Source organism: Rhyacophila brunnea, unplaced genomic scaffold, assembly GCF_057557595.1.
Source record: "Rhyacophila brunnea isolate RB1 unplaced genomic scaffold, BYU_Rbru_1.0 scaffold_11, whole genome shotgun sequence".
Lineage (NCBI taxonomy): Eukaryota > Metazoa > Arthropoda > Insecta > Trichoptera > Rhyacophilidae > Rhyacophila > Rhyacophila brunnea.
The window spans coordinates 20943390-20967452 of record NW_028232763.1 but is presented as its reverse complement, the minus strand read 5'-3'; the positions used below and the strand labels follow the sequence as shown (position 1 = coordinate 20967452).

General features: G+C 33.8%; 1 long non-coding RNA gene across 1 annotated transcript; it reads left to right on the top strand.

The window, feature by feature from the left end:
- Positions 1–11346: 11346 nt before the first annotated feature.
- Positions 11347–18821, top strand: LOC147078481 (uncharacterized). The gene is made up of 2 exons (XR_015071838.1): positions 11347–11521; positions 18699–18821. It is a non-coding gene; the product is annotated as an uncharacterized LOC147078481 (long non-coding RNA).
- Positions 18822–24063: the final 5242 nt, after the last annotated feature.

Sequence of the window (24063 nt, the reverse complement as noted above, 5' to 3'; positions counted from 1 at the left end):
AAACCTACATGGAGAAAAAAAATAGAGAAGGCAAGAAAGACCCCTGATCGGGAAATCAGCGCACGTAGAAATGTTACTTAAACTGTGGGTGATTGATGGCGCGCACCAGTGGCCGCCGAGGATAATTGTTTGAAAAACTAAAAGCCCCGCCGGTTCTCTCTTCTCCACTTTCGCATCAGGGTTTGTCTGACTAAACGGATACAGTTAACGCGCCTATCTTCATATTCTTTTTGACGACACGTCAGAAAGTTTTCCACAACGCAGAATCTGCATTATTAGAAATTATTATTTTTATTGTGTACTATCAGGCAAACCGTAAGCCGGCTCGCACATCAAAACTCGTCTCGTCTGCAAATTGTCGAATACGTTGATGTGCGGTCATCATTATTCACAAAATACACGTTGCCAAATGGAGCTTCGCACATTGGTGGAATGTGAGTTTTTAGTTTCAAAAAATATATTATAATGCTGCTAACAAATCGCATGCGTTTCGGGCTGCGAGTTGAAACCGCCAGTATGCAAACTTCATACGTAGGTACATGCTACGAATTGGTCATTCCTATACCGGCTTGCTGATCGTTGCGTCCCATACATATCCACGTTTTGAGAGGTTACGCGCGACTGTCGCTAGGTGCCAATGTGCGCGGTCTTCATATCATCGGAGTGACATTTCTAGAAGGTTTGATTTATGGCTGTGCGGCAGACGATGCTAGTTTAGATGTGAGAGCCGGCTAAGGCCTACATCATAAAAAATCGAGATTTTATGTTACTATCATTATTCGGGACTTTACCCGCTACTAGATTAATAGGTACATCCCGTAACTTCTTCCATTTCCCTTCCACAGTCCCTAGTCCTTCACTGCCTTCTCGTATTGAATTCGTCGATTCAGTGTATTTTAAGGACTCGCTGTGGTCGTTTAGTGCCCCTTGGGTGCCACTTTATGACTGCATTTGTCCATCAGTTTAGTCCATTGCAATATCACCAGCTTGGCGACCTTTATCACATCACATAGTCTTGTTTACCACCTTGTACATTGGTAAATTTTGTGGACTTTGTGATATGTAAAGGTGATTTTCCATCGGCGCGCGCAACTGCCAAAAATACACTCTGATCTGTTTTCCCAAACGCTCCAAAAGAAGTATAACTTCAAAAATATTCTTTTATATAAATATGTTTCCTAATATTGCATAACAACTATATCAGTTTTTTCAAATGACGATTCCATTTTCCCGCAAAGTTTCTGTACGCTCCCCTAAATATTGCGTTGCGCAGTTGTGAAGCTTTTCGTATTGTTTTTTTTTTGCACTCCATAATTGCCTTAACAAAAGTTGAAGCGTGGGGTCATGCTTATTTCCTTTCTTTATAAATACTGCATTGTTGTATCCATGAACGTTTGAAAAAAATCAACAACAAAAAATGTGCGTGGCAAATAGGTACTGTACCTATAGTAGGTGTATAGTATCTAATATCAAGTGTTTCTTAAGAACACATCTTATATACCTACCTAATATCTAATAATAAATAAGATTCCTAGCATGATTTTTTATGTTACTCGTATGATCATTATCATTAACCTTAAATCTATATATGACTACCTGCTGAACTAAAATCTCTCCAACGTCATTTCACATTTTGTGTTACTCAAATGTTTAACTACTTATATAGTTATTACTAAGTAATTACTCTTGATGTAATTAATAGATACTAACAAAAAAGTGAAATTGTAATAATACAATTACATTCCGTCAATCCCGTTATTTAATACACAAGTTTTCTGTCCACTTTTATATTTTATATTAAAACAGTTATTAGATAGACTAAACACTCGACTTCGTGAGCGAAGAATCACGAGATGCCGCGAGAGACTGCAACACTTCGTACCCCTGTGGCACAACCTCTAGGGATCCGTAGCCGTGGCCAACCCTCCCTCACCCTTCAGCGATGCTACAAATCTATCTACGCGCTGCAGATCTCACATGGCGGGAAACGCGAGTCGTGCTGATGGACTAATGGAAGTGGCGCGGCATAGTATTTGCCTTTTGGCTCAATGTTGGAGTATGACAGGGTGAAGTAAGTAAGTATGTATCTAAAGCTAGAATCCATTCATGTTATAAACTGACTGTACAGATATGTTTTCTCTATTCTCTACAGTCGATTATACTATCTGCGTGTCTCCTCTTGAGTCCCTACATAATTTTTATGGACACCTTTTAATCCATCACATATAGCAAATTGTCTTGCCCATCTGAGTCTTTTTGCCATCTTGACTGCCGTTAGCTTAAATTTTTCAAACAGCGCAGATCACTACTGATACGTCACTTTTTTGTATGATTTCAACAGTCTTGTCTTTTTATATCAAGCCGCAGATCTCACACATGAAATCATAGTCTTTCTAAATAGCAGGATTCGCCATATAAGATCTACTGGAGAAAGCTCAATACCGCCAGGACTGTGGAAAATCGTACAAAAAATTGGCCAGGAGGCACAGCCATGATAGGAGAAAGAAATACTTAACTACCCACCCAAATACTCTTACGAGGTTTTTTTCTGATTATATGTAATATAATAATATGTTTATATAGGTACTTGCAGCTATCTCTCCAACTTTGGGTAGCAACCGGTATAACAACGATCAGAGGGGGTCTTCCGTGTGACATGATGTTCGGGATCCTAGTTTTACCCAACTTTTACACGTGTGTATTCTAGAATTTTCTTCGTTTTTTCCACCACAATATGGATCACATCCTCCAAATATTTTGTCATCTCTACGGGTTCTCTTGCGTTACATCTGTGTTATCATTTATAAGTTTCTAGGCCCGATCTCATAATATGTAATGTTTAGTCATAAGCAGAGGCGATTTTCTTTAACGCAGATGATGCAATCGATTCCTAAGAAGATTTGAAAGGGGTCCTTTAAACAGTTCAAATCAGTCAAACAAAATGTTTAACTGTAACATAATCTAAAAAAACGCGTATTTCTCACAAATTGAGTATAAGATATTATTATATCCCAAAGCATAACCAAATCCCAATCAACTAACATCAAAAGAGCTTATAATATGATCACTTAAACAGATAAGTAGGTGCATACTTTTTCACAAAACAATAAACCATTACTATTATTATGTGTCATCATAGTCATTTATTATTGGAAGTTGTGGTATTTATTTTTTATCGTGGGAGCCTTAAATTTAGTCCGTGTCTCGGACCTTCATGCTCCTAAATCTTCCACTGGGCATAGGCACGTTTTGTACATTCTTATTTTTCTGCCTAATCTCATTGATTCTCTTGTGGACATACTGAAATAGATAAAGCTTTATTAACTTAATATTTTATTCCACTATGTATTGCGGTCTTGGTAACTGAGCAGATTTACCCCCAGAATTTTCACTATTTACAGTTTACACTATAGATAAATCTAATATCATAATGATATAACTTAATTTATAGCTGTATTCCAACAAATGAACATTGAAAACTTTGAATTTATTTCATTCACTGAACAACGGTTGGTACCTTTGTACTAAATACGAGTTGCTCATTATTACAGGTTGAGTTGTTCAGATTATTTATTACTTTTTGTTTGCAGTAGTTTCTGTAAGCTATTGTTGTAAGCATCGGTAGTTTTCAACTTTAACTTACCTAGTTTTTTTCCAGTAATTAATAAAAAAAGTATTCGCTCTCGGCTTTTGAATAATCAATTTCATAATAACCTTTTCAGAAAATTCATCGTTTACTTGGTGGTAATTCATAATTATGTATAAAATAGGATATCACTTGGTATTAAAAAAAGGTAATTATTAGCTCAGAATTTCTATAAATAAATAAAAATATTTATAACAACATTAATTTACAGCATTTTAAACCCAAATTGGTCCCCACTTATTGGGATTATCGTATTAAAAAAATCCACCGCTTCCACTTAATTATAACTTGGAATTATACCAAACTACCTCATTCCTACAACACGTTACCTCCCTTTCTATCATATGTGGCGGTTTTTTTTACCATGTCCAATCCTAAAAAGATCACATGACCATCCACAGAGTAGAGGTTTGTACAGATTTTTGTTTTTACATAAAATAGATTTTGTCAGTTTCTCAACATATGAATACGTGTATTAATTAAGACGCTAAGTACCAAAAAAATAAAAACTGACATTTTTATAGAAAAATGTTCTACATACCAACGCCAATAACGTCAACTATGGTCTAAGTGCCTCAAGCAAGTCAAAATAATACAGCAAAATATGTAAATCTAGCGACGTTGTAAGTCCGTTGGCGTGTTTTATTTATAATGGAGTAAGTACCACTACATTGGTCAACGGCATTAAATATAAAATGGCTGACGACGGTGTGTTGACACTCGCGAGTACTTAATTCCTAAAATTATGGAAGCTGCCGAGATTGCTTCATACTGTGAAAACACATTTTTCAAAAGGTCTGCTTCATGCAATTTTCCTGCAATGACTCAGTATTTTGTAGCCACAGGCAATACTACTTTTTGGTACTTACAGCCTTAATTAATACACGTATTCAATTATTATGTCGATATTCTGACTCCAAATTCACGTTAAAAACAATAATGTGTGTTTTTCAGACCCAGGATTCGAACTTCGAATACATTTTAAATGTTTCATATTATTTTACTTATGTACCTACACATTTATTAACTTCTATTAATAATAATTATATACATAACGTTCATTTATAGTATCATTTACGACATCCAATATTAAACTCATAAAGTCCATGAATAGCGATTTCCATGATTTTAATATTTTAATATACTGCCAAGTACCAACATAATAATATAAGCATTTAAAAATGATAATTTGAATAATTATAGTAATACAGAAGATCATTAATTTAATACTAGATTACAAACATTTAAATATAAACAAAATGCATTTCAATGACTCTAAAATTAGGTGTGGATCTTGGTTGACACTTCGGGAACCTTATTAGCAGAGTTTTCTGCAAGAAATAATTACTAAACATTTTCTCAACATACAACATACAACTCAATAACAAGTTTCAAGTTCTTGATCTAAAGATATTAAGGCGTCCCCGGAAAAGGGGTATATATAATACATTATGTCAAAAAGTGATTTTATTGACTAAAACGGGTGTATATAGCGCTCACGAAAGTTTTATTATTTTAACTGCCATACTTTTTGAGATATTAGCAACACTAAAATGCTTACCGTAGAAGAAGGATCTATATGATTATTCAATAATTATCCAAAATTTTAAAAAACTTTTTTGTCAATGATAAAGAGTTTTATTATGAACATTATTATTGTCACAGATATACTCCAAAAGTCCGCATGATCGAATAAAACGCTTTTTTCCTCTCCTGAACTCTCAATCCGCGAACCATGGATTTAGAAGTGGACTTTCAGCCTTTACTTCACCGTTGATAAATTCAATTGATTGATTATAAAGGAAATGCTAATTATTAATTAAATCGTTTGGACGATTATCCCATAAAGTAGGACTTAAATGATTTTTCTTTCATTAAAATACTTACAGAAGTATAACATTGAGTATTATAAAATATACTGCCTTTCAATCAAATATGAAATTATTTTGAGCCTATCCAGCTGATTGTCGTAAAATTTCTTCATTTTATATTGTATGAATATACATGGATCATAAAAACTGTTATGAATAAATATCTCATAATTTTTGAGTGAATTTACAGGTTTGTCTTGAATCTTTCCCTCTTTGTGAAAACTGTATTTTACATAACAGGTGCCTAGGTGAGAATAACTCGTAGACTCCCTGAAAAAGGTACAATGCAACGTATGTTTTCGAGATAAAAACGTTAGCGCGAACGCGTAGATACACGCGCGACATCTAGCTGACACTGTACGTAAGTGCTACCAACCGTTTCCAGTAAAGTGGATTTTTTTAAAGTTCTCTAACAAAATAATATATAACGCAACAAATGGTACACGTAAAAATTTGTCAAGTTGCTGTCGGCGCATGTATTCGAATGCTGGCGTTATTCGCGATTTTCAGTGCACACCACTTACATCGAGTGATTTATGAGATATAATTTTTATATCAATGGCACATGTTCCGCTTGCGCCATTTTATTTTGTTTTTCTTTTGTTCCTACATCACCAAAAATTTTCGAATGACTCATATAAGTCAAAACTCTCAGAAACCTTTTTTCCAAAATTATTATGACTGTAATATTATATTTTTATATTCGATGATTGTAAATTAATTGTCAGATAATATCAATTCCGCTGATGTGTTTTAGGACGATTATACCCGTGACACTGACTAACTTTGAGGCCCCCACGATAAATGAAATAAATAAAAATCATACATTACAATATTAAAAATATCAATAACCACATAGGCACTTAAACAAAAATAATTATTATTCTTCATGGCAGTGATGACATATAATAAACATTAACGGTTATTTTTTTGTGTTTGAGTGTTTATATTATAGGTACTTTGTTATTCTTTGGATAGTATTTTATATTTAATTTAATTAATTTGTAAGGAATGCGCATCTTTTTAATATCTTTGTATAATTTAATAATTGTATGACTGGTTTGAACTGTTTCGAGACCCTCTTTTTAATCTTCTGACAAATCGATTACATCACCTGCATCAAAAAAATCGCCGCTGATCAATCCATTTACATGAGTAATAAGACCCACCTGAAAATGTATGTATATTTTCTAGAAATTAGTTTTCTGGTATATAACTATTTCGATTATACCCCATTATCAATGATAATGATAATAGTGATGTAGTTTTAGATAGTTATAATATTATGACAACCAAAATAGTTGTCAATTAATAAACATATGTGAAGGCGATGGCCGAGCGGCTTAAGCATCGGCTTATAATGTCGTGGGTTCCCAGGTTCTAATCCTGGGTCTGGAAAATAAATACACATAAGTATTGTTTTTCAGTGTGTGTTTAGAGTCGAGTATGGACCAAATAAATTGAGTAAGTGAGTTACTTGCATTTTTCCTAAAAAAAATCTGTTAATACAACCTCCACTCTGTGGAGGCGCCCATATGGTGAAGTACATAAATGAACAAGTACAAGTGAACATGGTGAAGTAAGTAAACATAGGTAGATACTTAAGGTTTTAATATAATTATATAATCTGTTGAAAATTATATTTAGTAATAGTATTTTAAACGATTTTTAAATAACTGTCCTATTTTATTTTTACAATTCAATAATTAATGCATTTAACAAAATGTTTATAATTTATTATTAATCTTTTTCTACCTGCGAAACTATATCATACTAAATACAATTAATATAGAGTATATGGAAATTATTTATAATGATATTTGTATATTTTTCTTCTTCTTTTCATTTGTAATTATTATCTTCACTGCTTACGTGGCTTCCACTTAACAATTCCGTTACTCTTGACGAACCTCTGCCATCCTTTTCTGCTTACTCCACAGCAGCTGTAGGCTCTTTGGCAGAGAGGAAAACCGTGGTCACCTATTATTATACCCGGTCGAATCGGAATCGGAATCGTTGTCGTCTCTCGACTATAAACTATTTTTTTACAGAAGAAAGAGAAGTAAAAGAAGGAGCAGTAGTAAATATATAAAATCAATACAATATCTATAAACACGATATATTTTGCATAATAAATAACCTCTCTTAGATCATAGGTTTTTGTTTCAAAATAACAGTTTTTTATAATAGATTTATGCAATTCAAACAGAATAATAATTATTTGAATACGACAAAAATGAATCATGAGTTTTATTGAGTAACCATTTCAAATACATACCGACCGCTTAGAAAAATTTTCATTCAGAGCGAGTATGGTTTTAAAGTTTTGATAACAATTAAATTAAATAAAAAAATCTTCGCCTTTATTAGTAAGTATTGTAGATACATCAGGAAAGACTATAATTCGACGACTGCAAGTATGTACGTTGTACAACATTTCCACCAGTAAATATATAATAAGCGTGTCCGAAAAATTCACAGTTCACCGTGGCATGATGTATCGGAAACAGATTGCCGTATAGCATTGAGATCAAATTCATGTCTAAATAAAACACTTAATACGTAATAAAAACCACCGAAATACAAATAAAAACAGAAAAAAATAGGTAGGTAGGAAGTTATTAGGAATAGGTACCACCATATCGTATATAATTGTAGAAATTCGAATGTTTCAAAAGTAAATTAGGATGTAGATACTCGTAAATAGCAAAATATACCTATAAATATTAAATTAATAAAATTGGAACATTAACTACTGTCTGAAAACAAGTGTCGTACCTATCTAAATGGTTTTCTAACACATGCATACATACATACATACATACGAGTCGTATAGTATCAAAATGTAGATCTGTGCGTTATTCATCATTTCGAGAAAATTACGGAAAACGTTTTATTGGGTTTTTTAGTGTTATAATAGCATTAAATATGTTTCTACATTTAGAAATTAGAAATTCAATTCAAATTAAACAGTTCTACTTTTGTTTCCAAAGTATTGAACTACTGTTGTAATTCTGATACCAAGCCCTATTTTCCATCACAATTTTATACCACACAGATATGATTTTGATTCGAATATTATATTGCTAAGCGTACATTCTGGTCAGAAGAATGATTTGGCATATTTAGTTAAATTTCGATATATTTGCGACAGTTCTACTTTTGATACTATACGACTCATATTACAACTTACCTACTTACCTACTTCACGGTGAAACGGTCCTCTAACAACGCGTATTTTTTTATCTCAGTGCTATATATATATATATGGTCATCTCTTTCCGATACAACAGCTCACGGTGAACTGTTATGCAGCGAACTGTATACATATGATTTACATTTTCAATAATAAGACGTCAGAATATCCTCATAATTACTCAATATATCTAGATTTTTCCATACGAGCATACATAATAATAATATCACGTGGCTTTATTATTCTCACTATAGCAAAAAAAAAAAAAAGTTATCTGAAATTAACTATCATTTCAGATATAAAATTATGTACCCAAGTAGATATACATTTATTTTTAAATTATAATCTCTCCAATTCAAACATTTCCGCTTTAAGGTCAATGTTAAAGATAATAAAACGTGTATCTATTCTAAATTGAGTTAAGTATATTTTTTTAAATCAGTTAAAAATTATATCAAAATTGTACGATACTTAGATATATTGTAAATCACACTTACTGTTAAATAAATTAAATATTCATGTATATACATGCAATAACTTACGCAACAAATTTAGTTTAAAACCAACGAAATGGCCACCCCGCTGAATCAGATAATTAAGTTTAATGTGGAAATCTACTGCAATACAAGACTAAAGACCTTGAAGAATGGTGATCTTAACCATCGATGAATATTGATAGTTGCTGAAATAATACAGACTTATTTCAATTATATGCAAACAAGCCATTTATGTACCTGCCTATGTAAATATAATTTAGAGGAATATAATAATAATTTTAAAAAATCCCCAAATATTAATACTGCAACTAAATGATTAAGATCCCTTCGTAAACGACCCTGCTAATATACATTTGGTTCTGAAATAATTGATTCAAAAATACTTTAGCTGCACTGTAATAATGCCACGAATGCTAATCCGCTAATCAGTGGCTATCAATTGAAGTGAGGCATTGTTTTTTATCTGCAGAAATTAAGGAATCATGAATATTCACAGGACAGTATTATACTAATCAAAATAATACAAAGTGCAATTGAGCCAAGACTTTGTGGGATGTGGATATGCATTTTCATAAAGCGTATTCAGGTGCATCTTAAAAATATATGCAAATTCATAAAATGCATTTAAACGTTGAATAAGTTGGTTATTGCAAATGTTACATTGATATTTGTTCACATATTGAGCTAGGTGTCTTTCGAGTCTAAGTCTATAAATATTACAATTCTATATCTAAGGTGTAGTTCTATATTATAGTAAGTTAATGCACTTTCCATTGTTGAATAAATGCTTTACAAATCTTTGATATCGGCGGTCATTAAAAGTATTTTTTCAAAATTACGAACTAATAATATTATCAGTAATATGACGTGATAATAATGTAACTCACCTAATAATTTACCTAAATATACAAACAAACAAAAAATGTTATAAACCTTACAAATGGCAATGATACCTTCTATTTTTATTTCGCAAAATTATCAGATACGGTATTTTTCCTAGAAGCTAGGTTAGGGAATAAATATTTTTTTATCGCAGAATAAATTCCGAAGCCATGCTTAGAGGTCAGCGGTCGCAAGTCAGGGGTCGGGCCGTTGTTTTTGCCGCGCCGAGTTAATTGGTCGTCGGACGTGGACTGTCACATAACTACATTATTCAGAAGCCGCACGGTGCCCGGGCGACAAAAGGTTGCGCACGCATGACGTCACTGAAAGCTCCCCTTTTTACACAAACTTTTCCGGATTTAAGCTCGTTAGACAACTCACTGTTTTTTCGGAAAATATTATTCTAATCCCTTATTTTTTCGTATGTTTTTACTAGAAAACTTTATTTTCTGTCTAATAATAAATCTACCAACATCAAAAGATTTCAAATTTATTATAATTAATACAAAATCATTTTCATGTGAACGACGTTATAATCTTTCAAAATTATTTTGTTAAATAATGGTTAGTAATATCATCTTTTTCATTCTTGTTTTCTCCACAGTTTTCATTCACCATCCCTTTTGAGTCTTGCCTGCTCATGTTACTATACTACAACTCCAAAAAAATACTTATTGAAAATATTATATAACTAGCATAAACCAGTGGCGACGACTCCGTACTAGGCAATTTTCTTGAGCATAATTATCATATTTTTTTTCGACCATGTCCGATCCTAATAGGATCATATGGGCCTCCACAGAGTAGAGGTTGGTATTGACAGATTTTTTTTAGGAGAAATGGATGTCAGTCACTTGCTCACCCTATTAGGTCCATACCCTGACTCACACACAAATTGAAAAACAATCTGTGTACTTGCCAGACCCAGGATTCGAACCCGGGACCCACGGCGTTATAGTCCAACGCTTAAGCCGCGCGGCCACAGTGGGTGTTATTCACTTACACAACTTTCACAATTATCATATACCCTAATAATAATAAATTTTATATTAGGTATATTATATCAAAAACATTATAACATATGCATTGATACATACCAATGTAATAATTGTCGCAATATATCTACCTACAGATACACTGCGTCATATATTTATCACCAATACTCAGCGTTCAGAGGCTGTAACAATCCGTACTTAAATTTTTAATGTTTTTTGTATAGAATAGGTATCATGACATCTACCGGGAAATCATCGTAACATTTCGTCAACACAAAACATGGACTCTCCAAACCCGCCCCGCACCATACTCAGTCTTAATCGAGCATATCACGAGACCCTACATTTGAATGTGAAGCATCACCAATTGTTTACACATAGGAATGTCTCAGGACCAGATACCCAAGACGGAGAACCCAATCGTCATATTTCAGGTTTAATGCTTTTCATTATCAGCCTTCAGGGGGATACATAAAAATTAGATCATTTCAAAAACGTTCTTTCTACACCGTTAAATCATATCTATCTATATATATAAAACAAAGTCGGGTTAGTTACACCATTTATAACTCGAGAACGGCTGGACCGATTTTTATGATCTTTGATTTGTTAGATTTGTCTCCGCTCGGAATAGCAGAATAACTATTAAAATATCGGATAAATCACGGAAAAAATACATTATGAAGACAATTCATTTTCTCATACATTTTGACATTTTGAAAAATGACCTCGCGCATTCGAAAATAAAAGAAAATCACAAACAATTTTAATCCATATACAACGATACATGACAGAAAGAATAAACAAGAAACAAATGAAAGGCGTTGTGTGCATTATCTATCCTTTGACAGTTGATTAAGTTCAGCCTCAGATAATCCCGAAAGACTTTGTTGTATACCCCGGTGAATTTTGGAGGAAGTTGTCCTGCCTGAATCTTTTTTACTTCTTCGACAGCGTCCAAAAATAAAGCCAAGGATAAAATTACATGATCTCATTGCTGGTATTGCTCATTATTTACCTACCAATTTCAAAATCCATCCTTCGAACTTCATTCGACAATCGATCTACGTGAATAATCGAGCCGATTACCAGCTAGGTGCGCAAATAGCTATTTCGATCGTGATTTTAAAACGGTAAGTTGCCTTCGAAGATGGTCACTTTGTGAGGTTATCAAATTTGTGATTGTGTGTGCATCGATAACTGCTTCATTATGTAATTTTGAATTATGTGATTAATTTTCCAGTGTTTATCATTTGATGATTCGTCAAAATGCTGACAACTATTTGCTGCGATTTTGTTGATTGCTTAAAATCGAGACGGAGCGCCTCACTTTCATTCGGTTGAACCAAGCCAAACTGCGATCGGAGGAGTATATTCATTTACGCGATGCAATCAGCACCGTAGGAGATGCAGCTAATGTTGGTCGATTGACTATTTTATCGGCGATGTACATTGGCAGCCCACGTCATATGCATGAATATGCGCTAGATGCAATGAAATATGTTCGTCATTACGGTCGTCCAGATCTATTCATCACCTTTACATGAAATCCGAAATGAATAGAAATTGTTCAACTGCTACTCCCCGGACAAACATCAAGTGATCGGCACGTGTCTTCAAACAAAAAATCCTGTCGCTGATAAACTACATTGTTAAGCATCGCGTCTTTGGGAAACTCGATGCTGGATGTATTCGATTGAATGACAAAAACGAAGCTTGCCGCATGCACACATTCTTATTTGGTTAGTCGAAAGAATTCGACCAGACCAAAAAGATGACATCATATGTGCCGAGATTCCTGATCCCGAAACCGATCCAGACCTGCATGATGTTGTAATTACTTAAATGATTCATGGACAGTGTGGCGCCATCAACCCCCCCCCCCAATCAGCGTGCATGGTCGACGGCAAGTGTTCCAAGCGTTATCCATGAAGTTTATCGGCGGAGACTATCACTGCCAATTATGGTTATCCACTGTAACGGCGTCGATCACCCAATAATAACGGTAGAACTATCACAACGAAAATGAAGTGAAACGATATCGTGGTCGACAACACTTGGATTGTTCCGTATTCGCCACTTTTTTTCCAAAACATTCAAGGCGAATTGCAACGTGGAGTTTTGCAATTCAGTGAAATCCATCAAATACATCTGCAAATATGTTAGCAAAGGCAGCGATATTGTAGTTTTTGGCGTTCAAACTCCCAATACCAACGATGAAATCACGCACTATCAAGTTGGTCGATATGTGAGCTGCAATGAAGCAATTTGGCGTATTCTCTCATTTCCCATTCATGAACGTCATCCCACTGCTGTACATTTGGCGGTGCATCTGAAGAATGGTCAACAAGTTTATTTCAACGCATCGAATGTTGCTCAACGTGCTGAAATATCTCCAGCGCCAACATTGACCAGTTTCTTTTCGATTTGCCAAAGCGATCCGTTTGCACGAACGTTGTTCTACTCTAAGATGCCACGATATTACACTTGGAACGCTTCATCGTAGAAATTTCAACGTCGGAAGTAAGGCGATGTGGTTCCTGATCATCCGGATGTGCATTCTACTGATGCTCTTGGTCGCATTTACACAGTTCATCCGAAGAATGGCGAATGATTCAACTTGCGGTTGTTGCTGGTAAATGTTCGTGGGCCGACATCATTTGAATCACTTCGAACTGTCAATGGTTTAGTGTGCCCAACATTTCGTGCTGCATGTCAAAAGCTCAATTTGCTTGAAAATGATACTCATTGGGACATGACAATCGCTAAAGCATTTGTTTCTGCATCTCCAAGTCAGATACGCACATTATTTGCTATCATTATTTCGACATGCTTCCCATCGAATCCACCTGAACTGTAGAAAAACTACAAGGATGACATGTCAGAAGACATTTTACATCAAGTCATTTCAGGGAATCCTGATCTCGAGGTGAATAAGGAGATACATAACCAGGTTTTCCTTTTGATCGAAGACATGTGTTACCTCATGTGCGGCAGTTTGTTAGTCAAGTTAGGAATGTCAATGCCACATCGTGGAGTGAATTACGCTTTCAATCTAGAATTGGAACGTGAACGTGAAAATGATCGAGATGCATTTAACTAATTAGTTCGAACGAATGTACTAATGTTGAACCCCCAACAGAAGGTAGTGCACGATACGTTAATGAAGGCAATTGATGATGGAAATGGTGGCTTATTTTTCCTCGATGCGCCCAGTGGAACTGGAAAGACATTCCTCATGTCATTGATTTTGGCCACTGTTCGTGCGAGATTCGAAATTGCTGTAGCAGTTGCTTCTTCCGGGATAGCGGCCACGTTGCTAAAAGGATGCCGAACGGCTCATTCAGCGTTGAAATTGCCGTTAAACCTTCAAACGACTGAAAAACCGATATGCAATATTGCGAAACATTCAGCAATGGCCACAGTTTTGGTAGCAAGTAAAATCATCACCTGGGATGAATTTAGAATGGCGCACAAACGCGCATTGTGAGAGATGTTTTGGAGGCGAAATGATTCTACTATCTGGCGATTTCTGCCAAACACTACCAGTCATTCCAAGATCGACCGCTGCCGTTGAAATAAATGCTTGCCTCAAATCATTGACTCTGTGGCGCTATGTAAAGAACCTTCAGCTGACGACAAACATGCGAGTTATATTGCTAAACGATCCGTCTGCCGAAAATTTCTCTAAGCAATTTCTGACTATCGGTAACGGCCGTGTTCCTGTCGACGAATCAAACGGATTGATTTCGTTTCCGCTGAATTTTTGCAATTTTGTGTCAACAATTGGTTGAGTGAACGAGCAATTCTTGCGGCAAAGAACAAAGATGTGGATCACTTAAACTTCACAATTCAAAATCAAATCGTTGGTCTACTGCATTCCTTCAAATCTATCGACTGTGTAAGTGCTCGGCCGTAGTAATTTGGCGGGCGTGGTGCGGCGGCGTCTTGCGAAACTCACACGTATAGCCATGTGTATTATGCCCGAAAAAAGACACTGTCTAAGAACATTTTACACACGGTTATACGTTTGAGTTTCGCAAGATGCCGGCGCGCCACCCCCGCGTGACCACTACGTTCTTGCACTAACAAACGAAGACGAAGCAACCAACTAGCCAACTGAATTTTTAAACTCATTGGATCTTCCTGGCTTGCCACCGCATAATTTACAACTGAAGGTTGGCTCGGTAGTCATCATGCTTCGAAATCTTAACCAACCAAAACTATGTAATCCATTTCATTTTGGTTTGATTTTTGCACATTTATTGAACTTAATTCATTTTGAATATTCATTTTAACTTAATAAAAAAATGAATTTAATTCAGCTAATAAGTTAACACAAGATTATTGATTCTGAGGCGGTACGAAGTTCGCCGGGTCAGCTAGTTATAAATAAAATTGAGATTTTGTCATTTTAAAATCTAACTATTCTACAAAACCAAGATTATATTATTTTTAATTGTTTTTTCAAAGCAACTTTTTCTCAAAAATCAAATAAAAGCTAATCCTAAAATTCCAACATTTTCAATCCCAGGATTTCGAGATAAAGTAATCAAACGTGATCTGGGGATTACGAACCCTAGTTGCTAGTATACCAGATTCATTATGGGTAAGTATTTCAGTTAACTAGTATGTAAAACACACTGTTTGCTCGTCATATAATCATTCGATGCGATCAAACGATTGCTACTGCCGACAACATCGATGACCGACCCGCACATTCAGGCTTTATCGGCAGAGCATTAAAACGTTTAACGGGGCAGACGCTTAGCGGGCCAAATTGGGCCATAAACAAGGCTGCTCTCCCGGCGTCCGTTGCGGCGTGAGCGTCGGGATGCTACGCCACCGGAAACGGCCTATGACGGCACGCTCGACGTCAAACCCTGACTAACGAGAGTAGCTGAATGAGAACTGACGGATTTATTGGTCGACAAACGCAGATGCAAATAAACGCGTTATAAACGAGATTTACATAACGGAAATGAGGGATTGTGAAGCTTGCATTTAGGTACTCTAAGCGCTCTGTCAACCCGATAAAATATTTGGAGTCAATTAAAACCTCAAAACAATGTTGATACTAAAATACTTGTATGGCTTTATTTTGCTATATTTATATCCTAACATCGAGACTTCATTTATATAATATATTGCTGATACTACAAGTAAGATAAAATTCAAATAAAATAAAATGCTGATAGTCACTTTGTAGTAACATACAAATGTAATAAACAACTAATATTAAAAAACACCAATCTGCCGCTGGAGTACGTGATAATACATACTTGAGAAGTGTATTTCAGTGACGTGAGTTAGCATTTTATTGGTAGACTATAATTCAAAAAGATTATAAGAATACTTTTCAACATTTTTAATTTCCAATTTCAGTTATTACAAATATATCAATCAGACATGTCCAACACGTGGATTTTGGTCAATCATACCATAGTTTCGTAGGAATTGAATAATGTAAATGTAGTCACTCACGGCTTCCTATAGAAGTGAGAGAAATAGAAGATGTGAATCTCCGCGCTTTAAACTGAAACAGTTTTCCTTTACAATCATGCAGTAGGCTGTTAGCTGTAGTAGTTTAACGATGGGTTCAATGAGTGCCCAAAATAACACCGAAACTAATCATTTTCAAAACGAAAATTATACCTTGTGAAAAACAGGTGTGTGTTTTAAAATTTTTAATGCCTCTTAGTATTCTCAGCTAACAATTGAAGAATAAATAAGGGAGAGTGTGGTAGATCACTGCCAGTTTTTATACTGGATCTCATTATATTTGAAGATGCCTGATATATTGTATAATTATAGTCTTGATAACATTCGTCATTCATTTAAAGTGATGAACTTTCAGATGTTGACAGTTTAGCAATATCTTCTTCTTCGTCTTTCACTCTTTAACGACCCAGCATTAGGGCATAGGGCAAGCACAATCTCGCGCCACTTCTCTCGGTCCATCGCCAACTCTCGCGCCTCCCGCCATCCAGACCTGCAGCGCGTAGGTCGTTTCTGTAGCACCACTGCAGAGTGAAGGAGGGCTGGCTACGGCGACGGAATCCTTGAGGCTGTGCCACAAGGGTACGAAATGTCGCACTCTCTGGCGGCATCCGGAACACATGTCCCAGCCACGTAAAGCGTCTCTTTGTGATTACCTCAATAAGCAATATGTATATTATTATTATAGTATTCAATATTTTATAATAGTTGTTTATTCACATTTCACAAAAAATAATGTAATCATAAGTAGATATTATTATATGGGATTGCAATCCCGGATATTTTTTAGCTGGCCACTAAACCCAATGATTAAATTAAAATACAAATAGTTTGTAACAAGCTTACAGCTTTGCCAGGAGATTTGTTTTCTTGAATCGCATTGAGATTAAAACACATTGTATTGGTTATTGGTAATACAACCAACTGTTTTTTTTAATACAGTTAACTAGCGTTATATTGATGAACAATCATGTACAGTTTTAAAAATGTACGAGTAAATAACTAATCAAACAAAGATATCAACACAATATACCGTATTTACAACGTTGTAACATTATTTATAAATAATGCTGCCAATGTAAGAGAATATTTTATTTAATTATAACCATATTAACCAACCGAAAAAGTTGTAATACAAAACAAATCACCTGATTGTCTTTAGGTATAGGTAGCCTTATATATTTATATTAGTGGCGAAGGGTGACTTTCGGAAAGAGGTAGGCTGTGGATATCTGAGAAAAAGAGCATACTTGGGAGGTATACTTACTTACGAGAAATAAGAAGACAATACATTATTACTACTAATAAATAGGTAGGTACAAACTAATGACAACGACACACTAATTCAATGATACTTTAAAAACTTATTTACGACATAAAATTGAGCGATGAGTTTAAATTACGTATTTTTGAAAACATTTATACATATCAAACATCATCTAATTATAATTATATAATAATAAATTAATTAATTTTAAATTATCTAATTATTAATTATTTTTGACAACAATATTATGCGTAAATGTTTTAGGCTCTGCAATAGGAGCCTACCATAGTTCACACAACTCGATAGACTAACTGAAATCACGTAACGTAAAGTTTATACGAAAAAATATCACCATTCCTTGACAAATACTCCGACATTTATTTACGTCAAGACAGATGGCGCGTTGTGGTATATTTTTTAAACCTTTGCAAATTGTTTTGTAATCTGTATAATACATTCCTCCATTTATACGAAATCTGTCATTGGCAAATTAAATTATTTTTATAGGATATAAAATAATCATAGTGATTATATTATAAATATGTCAATATGCAATTAAAACATATTTCTTAAAAAGGTAGACTTTAAATAATCGCCTAGTATGGAGTCATCCCATGATATCGTTTAATTGTTATAAATAGTAGGTATAACTCTTTGTTACTAAATCATAATTATTGAAAAACACTTTTTGACTCCCAGAAAAACCAAAAAATATCCAAGAAAATCCAAAATCGGGTAACTAGGTCGAGTTTTTTTATAAATATGGAAGCAGTGTGGTTATCAGTTTATTTATATGTTCAATATTTCAGCCGCAACTTTTTGGAGAGTTCTTTTTTTGTTTTCAGATTGTATCGCATATTTGATTCATGGAAGAGGCCACGCCAGATGAACCTGCGATAATATTGTAATTTGTTTTGCTGGTTGCTGTGGTTTATCGCTATCATTGGAATTTACAAATTTTGGTGGAGATTATTTTCAAATATATCTTTTTAAAACTTTAAAATGGCTGTTTTTTTTTTCACCTATATATTTATTTATTTCCCAATACCAAATGCAAAAATTGTAAAACAACAAAAACCGTTAGTAATTAATTTTATTTAGAAGATTTTCAAATAAAACATAATACAATATTAATGCAAAATAATTACGAGTCAGACTCTCAGAGAGTCGAGAAAATACGTTTTTACCGTTAAAATGTTGGTTGGTAGGTATACAAAAATTTATAATTGACTAATAGTAGCTGTCTAGTAATCGGCGTGGCAGTACCGCATATCCACCATATCATGGAAGAACCATATTATTTGAAATTCTCGAACCGACAAACCGACGTAATAATAAGATAGTATGTATCCCCTGAATGTTTTCTTAATTGATATTGCAGTTAAATTGACAATATAATCGATGTAATAATTTATTCATCGTTTTATATTACTAGGTATGTAACTGACATAATATGATTAGTATATGTCTTATTCAATTTCCAAATGAGTACAATGTTGTATACAGTATGAAGTGGTGTCAATATATTTCTGAATGCTACAATCCTTAATCTTATTTATGTATCTACTTATATTATTTATTAAAGAAAAATGAATTTTGGGAATGGTTAACAACCATGCATGTAGAAATGGCGAATCAATACAAACTCTGATTGTGGTTGTATGTTCATATACTGCGTATATAATCACGCTTATTTGATAATATGAAAAATTCTGAAATGTCAAAAGAAATTCTTATAATATTTCCTAAATTTTAAGAATCACTGCTTACTAATTAGATATAGTTGATATTCTAAAATATAATACGTTTAAAACGTCCTTTATCATTTTATATCCTGCATTTTTAAGGAAACATATTAACTACAAATTCCTCTACCTTGTTTGCAAACACAAACACATAATAAATATATTAAGCGAGCTAAGGTTTGCATTTCCACCCTCTGAAAAGTATACATCTCTCAAGATGACAACGGCATCGTCGGGTTCTTCAAGAAAATCGTTTGGAACACTTCATTGCCTCGTTAAGACTACACCAGCGGCCCCACAAGTTTTCACCGACTGTCTAATGGGAGCTCCGGGCCGGCCTCTGGGAGAAACTTACATCGACGACTGCATAACAAAATGTTTAACAAACATACTTGAAGTCGCTTTATTATCCCTTGGACAACTTTTGACCGTTCCCTTAGCATGGGGACGCTCGTAAACAACCCCTAAGTGTAAAGTACCTACGTCAAGATTTGGTAATATGAAACTGTTCAGCTATTAGTAAGCCTATATACTTAGATTTATTGATAAAATGCATTTTGTAACCATACGAATGGTTTCATCACTATCATCATTTTAGCCTTCACGATATTTATAAGTTGTTTCAATAATCATTGTTCTAATGATACTAGTACCAGTTCCCACACTTAATCGTCTCCGAGGTAACTGCAATGTTAAACCGGTGTACTTAGTGAATTTTATCTCTGACACGATTATCATCATCATCAGCCTGAATCTATCCACTGCTGGATGACGGGCTTTCGAAGCTGATTCCACTTCTCGTCATGTCATGTGCGTTGCGTTGCCACGTACTTCCGCAGAACTTAATTCATTCAGTACCACTGGATGACTAGATTCGTCCAACGATTGTCCCTTCTTCGAGCTATGTGTCCAACCCATTTCCATTTGAGCCTTTAGCGAACTTTATTATATCGCAACCCCCTATCTGTTTCCTTATCCACTCATTTCTCTTCTTGTCCTTTCGCGTTATGCCCAGCATGCACCTCTCCACACCACGTTATGCTACTCTAAGTTTCTGGATTTCTCTTTTACTTAGGCTCCATGTTTCACACGCATATGTGATTACGGGAAGCACACACTGGTTGAACACTTTGCGCTTTAGGCACAGTGGGAGGTCACTTTTAAAGACATTGTTTAGGCGGCCAAAAGCACTCCAGCCAAAAACATTTTATTATTTATTTATGAGTTTTTTTACTAAAAGCTTTAAGTTAACTGAATAAATTTATTTACAGAATACCACCTAAGTAGTAGGTACGATAAGTACATACTTAATTATACATCTCTATTGTTTTCTATCGAGTCTAATGTATACCGTTAGGATTATATGAATCTAATTCGTATATAAAATGTATCTTAGTTATATATTGTATATATATTGTTATAAGATATAAATTAATCATTGTATAGGCACATTGCATAACATAAAATAAAGTACCTACATAATATGGAAAAACATCATAATTTGTGCGGATATTTTGTAAAACTAATAATAATTAGTAAATATGTTTTCAAATTCCTTAAAGAGATACCTTCTCTTTATTGAATATATTATATTATGTTACAATATAATATATTAATGTAAAAATTTTGTTCACTTCGTCTTGAATAAACATAATAAATAAATAAACTAAAGTAATTTATTTCATTCTTTTACATGTTATTCCATTCAAGCCGTTTTTCGCAAAAAGGGGTAGTTAAACATGAAGTTACATGAATAAAAAGTCTGCCTGTTTTGGCTAATTTCGAATATCTCATCTCGTAAAACTACACAAAAACAACCACCTAGTCCCTGCCTAAAACAGCGCGGCGTTGAAAAAAATTTGGCGACAGCGAACTAAGGCATTATTTAAATAAAAACCGAGGGGACGCCAGTAGGAACTAATGGGATATGAAATGAGCTTTTCAGCTATTTACTGAAACGAACGGCGCTATGTTTTGAAAAAAATGCCACCACCGTAAATAGGCAAACATTTATGTGACAAGATTTTTTTAGCTTATCACCAAACATAATTATGCCGACTTTATTCACGCGAGCGTAAAAACGCTGTTTTTTATGTTAGGGTTTATGTGTTATACAGATTTAACATCTACTGTCTTGGCTCAAATATGATTGAAATAATTTCATCATTTCACTTGAACAGCCTTAAGCCTTAGCTTCAGTATTTATTTAAGGGCCCACATGTCGTATAAATGTCGAATCTAAAGAAATTGGAGCGTTTTTTGGAACATAAGACTAAACAGTCTGTTAGCTCTCTATGAAAGATGCATTATGTCATTATAATTCTTTGTTTTTTTTTCTCATTCGGAAAATCAATATTTTATGTCCACATAAAATATAATTATTCCTAAATAGGTAACATTGTATAGGTCATCCTTATAAACATCAGAATAGCGCCATAATATCGTTTCATATGACAGGTATCCATAGATATACTTCAAATTATTCTTTTATTATTACGTGCATTATATTATGTATATTTAACTTAATATTTATTTAAAAATATTTACAAAAATATATTCTTTAAAACTTTTCTTTGGATCTGGCTAATAACGCGAATTTTGGGATTTGTAAAGAGAGCTCTATAATGAAAAGTTATCTTCGATGTCTGCCTTGAAATTAGTGTTTCCATTAGCCGAGAAATCGTTGATAAAAGTTCATGCCTTTTCGTTTAATGATAAAATTGTATTTTATAATGAAAAATATTTGTTCTCTAATATAAAAAGAAAACGTAAAATGTTGCATTTCTCTGAAATTGTGAGTCAATTTCAAACTTATTATTATATATAACTATTAAAAAATATTCTTTATAATATCATCAAACATTCTATTAATATCATAATATATACATATAGAATAATCTTGGGACTTGCGTAACATCTAGTATATATAGGTAAAAGTTTGGAAAATTTTGATTTGAAAATCAATTTCCACGTCATTTAATTGTATCAATTTTCAAGTTGTATTTATTGAAGTTATATTTCTTTAGGCGCGTTTGGAAAATCAAATCAGAGTGTATTTTTGGCGTGTGACATGTAACACATAATTTATTTTTTCACACGTAAAAAATCGCACTCGATTGGATTCGAGCCACGATTGTTCGGCTGATACGCCACAGTATGATAATGCAATCGTGACAATTATACAGTATAATATTATAGTTTTGAATTGTTCCGTTACCTAGGCAGCGAATTTATTATTATATGTACGAAGAATTGTTCCGTTGCCTAGGAAACGAATTTATTATTGTTGGCCAAATTAAAATAAAAACAACGAGAAATACCTAATTAAATAATTTATTTAGTGATATAAGTTAAAGTGTCTAGAAATAAACCAGCGGCACTCCAATAAGCTGCCCTCCTTTATTCTAGTTTTTATTAATATGGGGCTATTAAAACGTCAATTCTATCTTATATCATACTTTATTATTTGACAGATCTGAAACATGACGTCTCGCGCAATGATGAGATCATAGCCGACCATAGTGACCATTGAATTTTGCTTGGTGACAAATATTCTTTCGCGTTGTGAATTGTACCTACTCTTTTTTATATGTGATTAGCTACCATAAGCTTAATATTTTTAAGTGTGATAGGTACGTTACTTTTGTTTGGTATTACATTTTTAATTTATGTGAAAACTATTTTCTAACTGTTTGAATATTTTTGGTTGATGTGAATTTTGACTAACGCGGGTGCAATTATTTTATTTTGTTACGCCGAAGAAGTATAACTTCTAACACGCGTACATAAGTGCACGCACCGATTTTTTTATTAATTGAGAGTCTTCAATCAAACATTAATATAGTTATATTATTATATAGTTAAAATATCATCAAAACATTCAAAGAAGCCACAGTGTAAAGAACATAATTTAAAGAATATTTTGCTTCATGATATAATAAATTTAATTGTAAACAATTCCCACTATCAATAATAATTGTTATAGTTTTAGTGACTTAAATAGTGGGATGAAAAAAAAATAATATCCGTTCCCATAATTAAATATTACGCATGCATCTTCACAGTTGGTATGAAATACCATGTTTATACGCCAGCATTGATACAATATATTATTTTAATAGAGCAGAGATTAGATATAACTGGGTCTCTTAGTTAAAAATAGTATATACCTAATTTGGACAAACGAGACTTCATTTTCATTTTGAACTAACATTCCGGCCAGTAAAGGAAAATTAGGTTGAACGTCGAGATGCAAATAAGACGTTCTCAAAGGCATCTTGTAAACTTTGTGGAAAGCTTTGAGCAGTAGGATAACCATATAAAAATATTTCATAAAATAATATCATTAAATATCCATAATTTATTAATCATGACTAAATAATCTAAATCTTTTGGAAACAATTATTACATATCGAGAAATTCACTTCTAGGTATTTATAAAACATTATTTTTTCGATAGTTACTA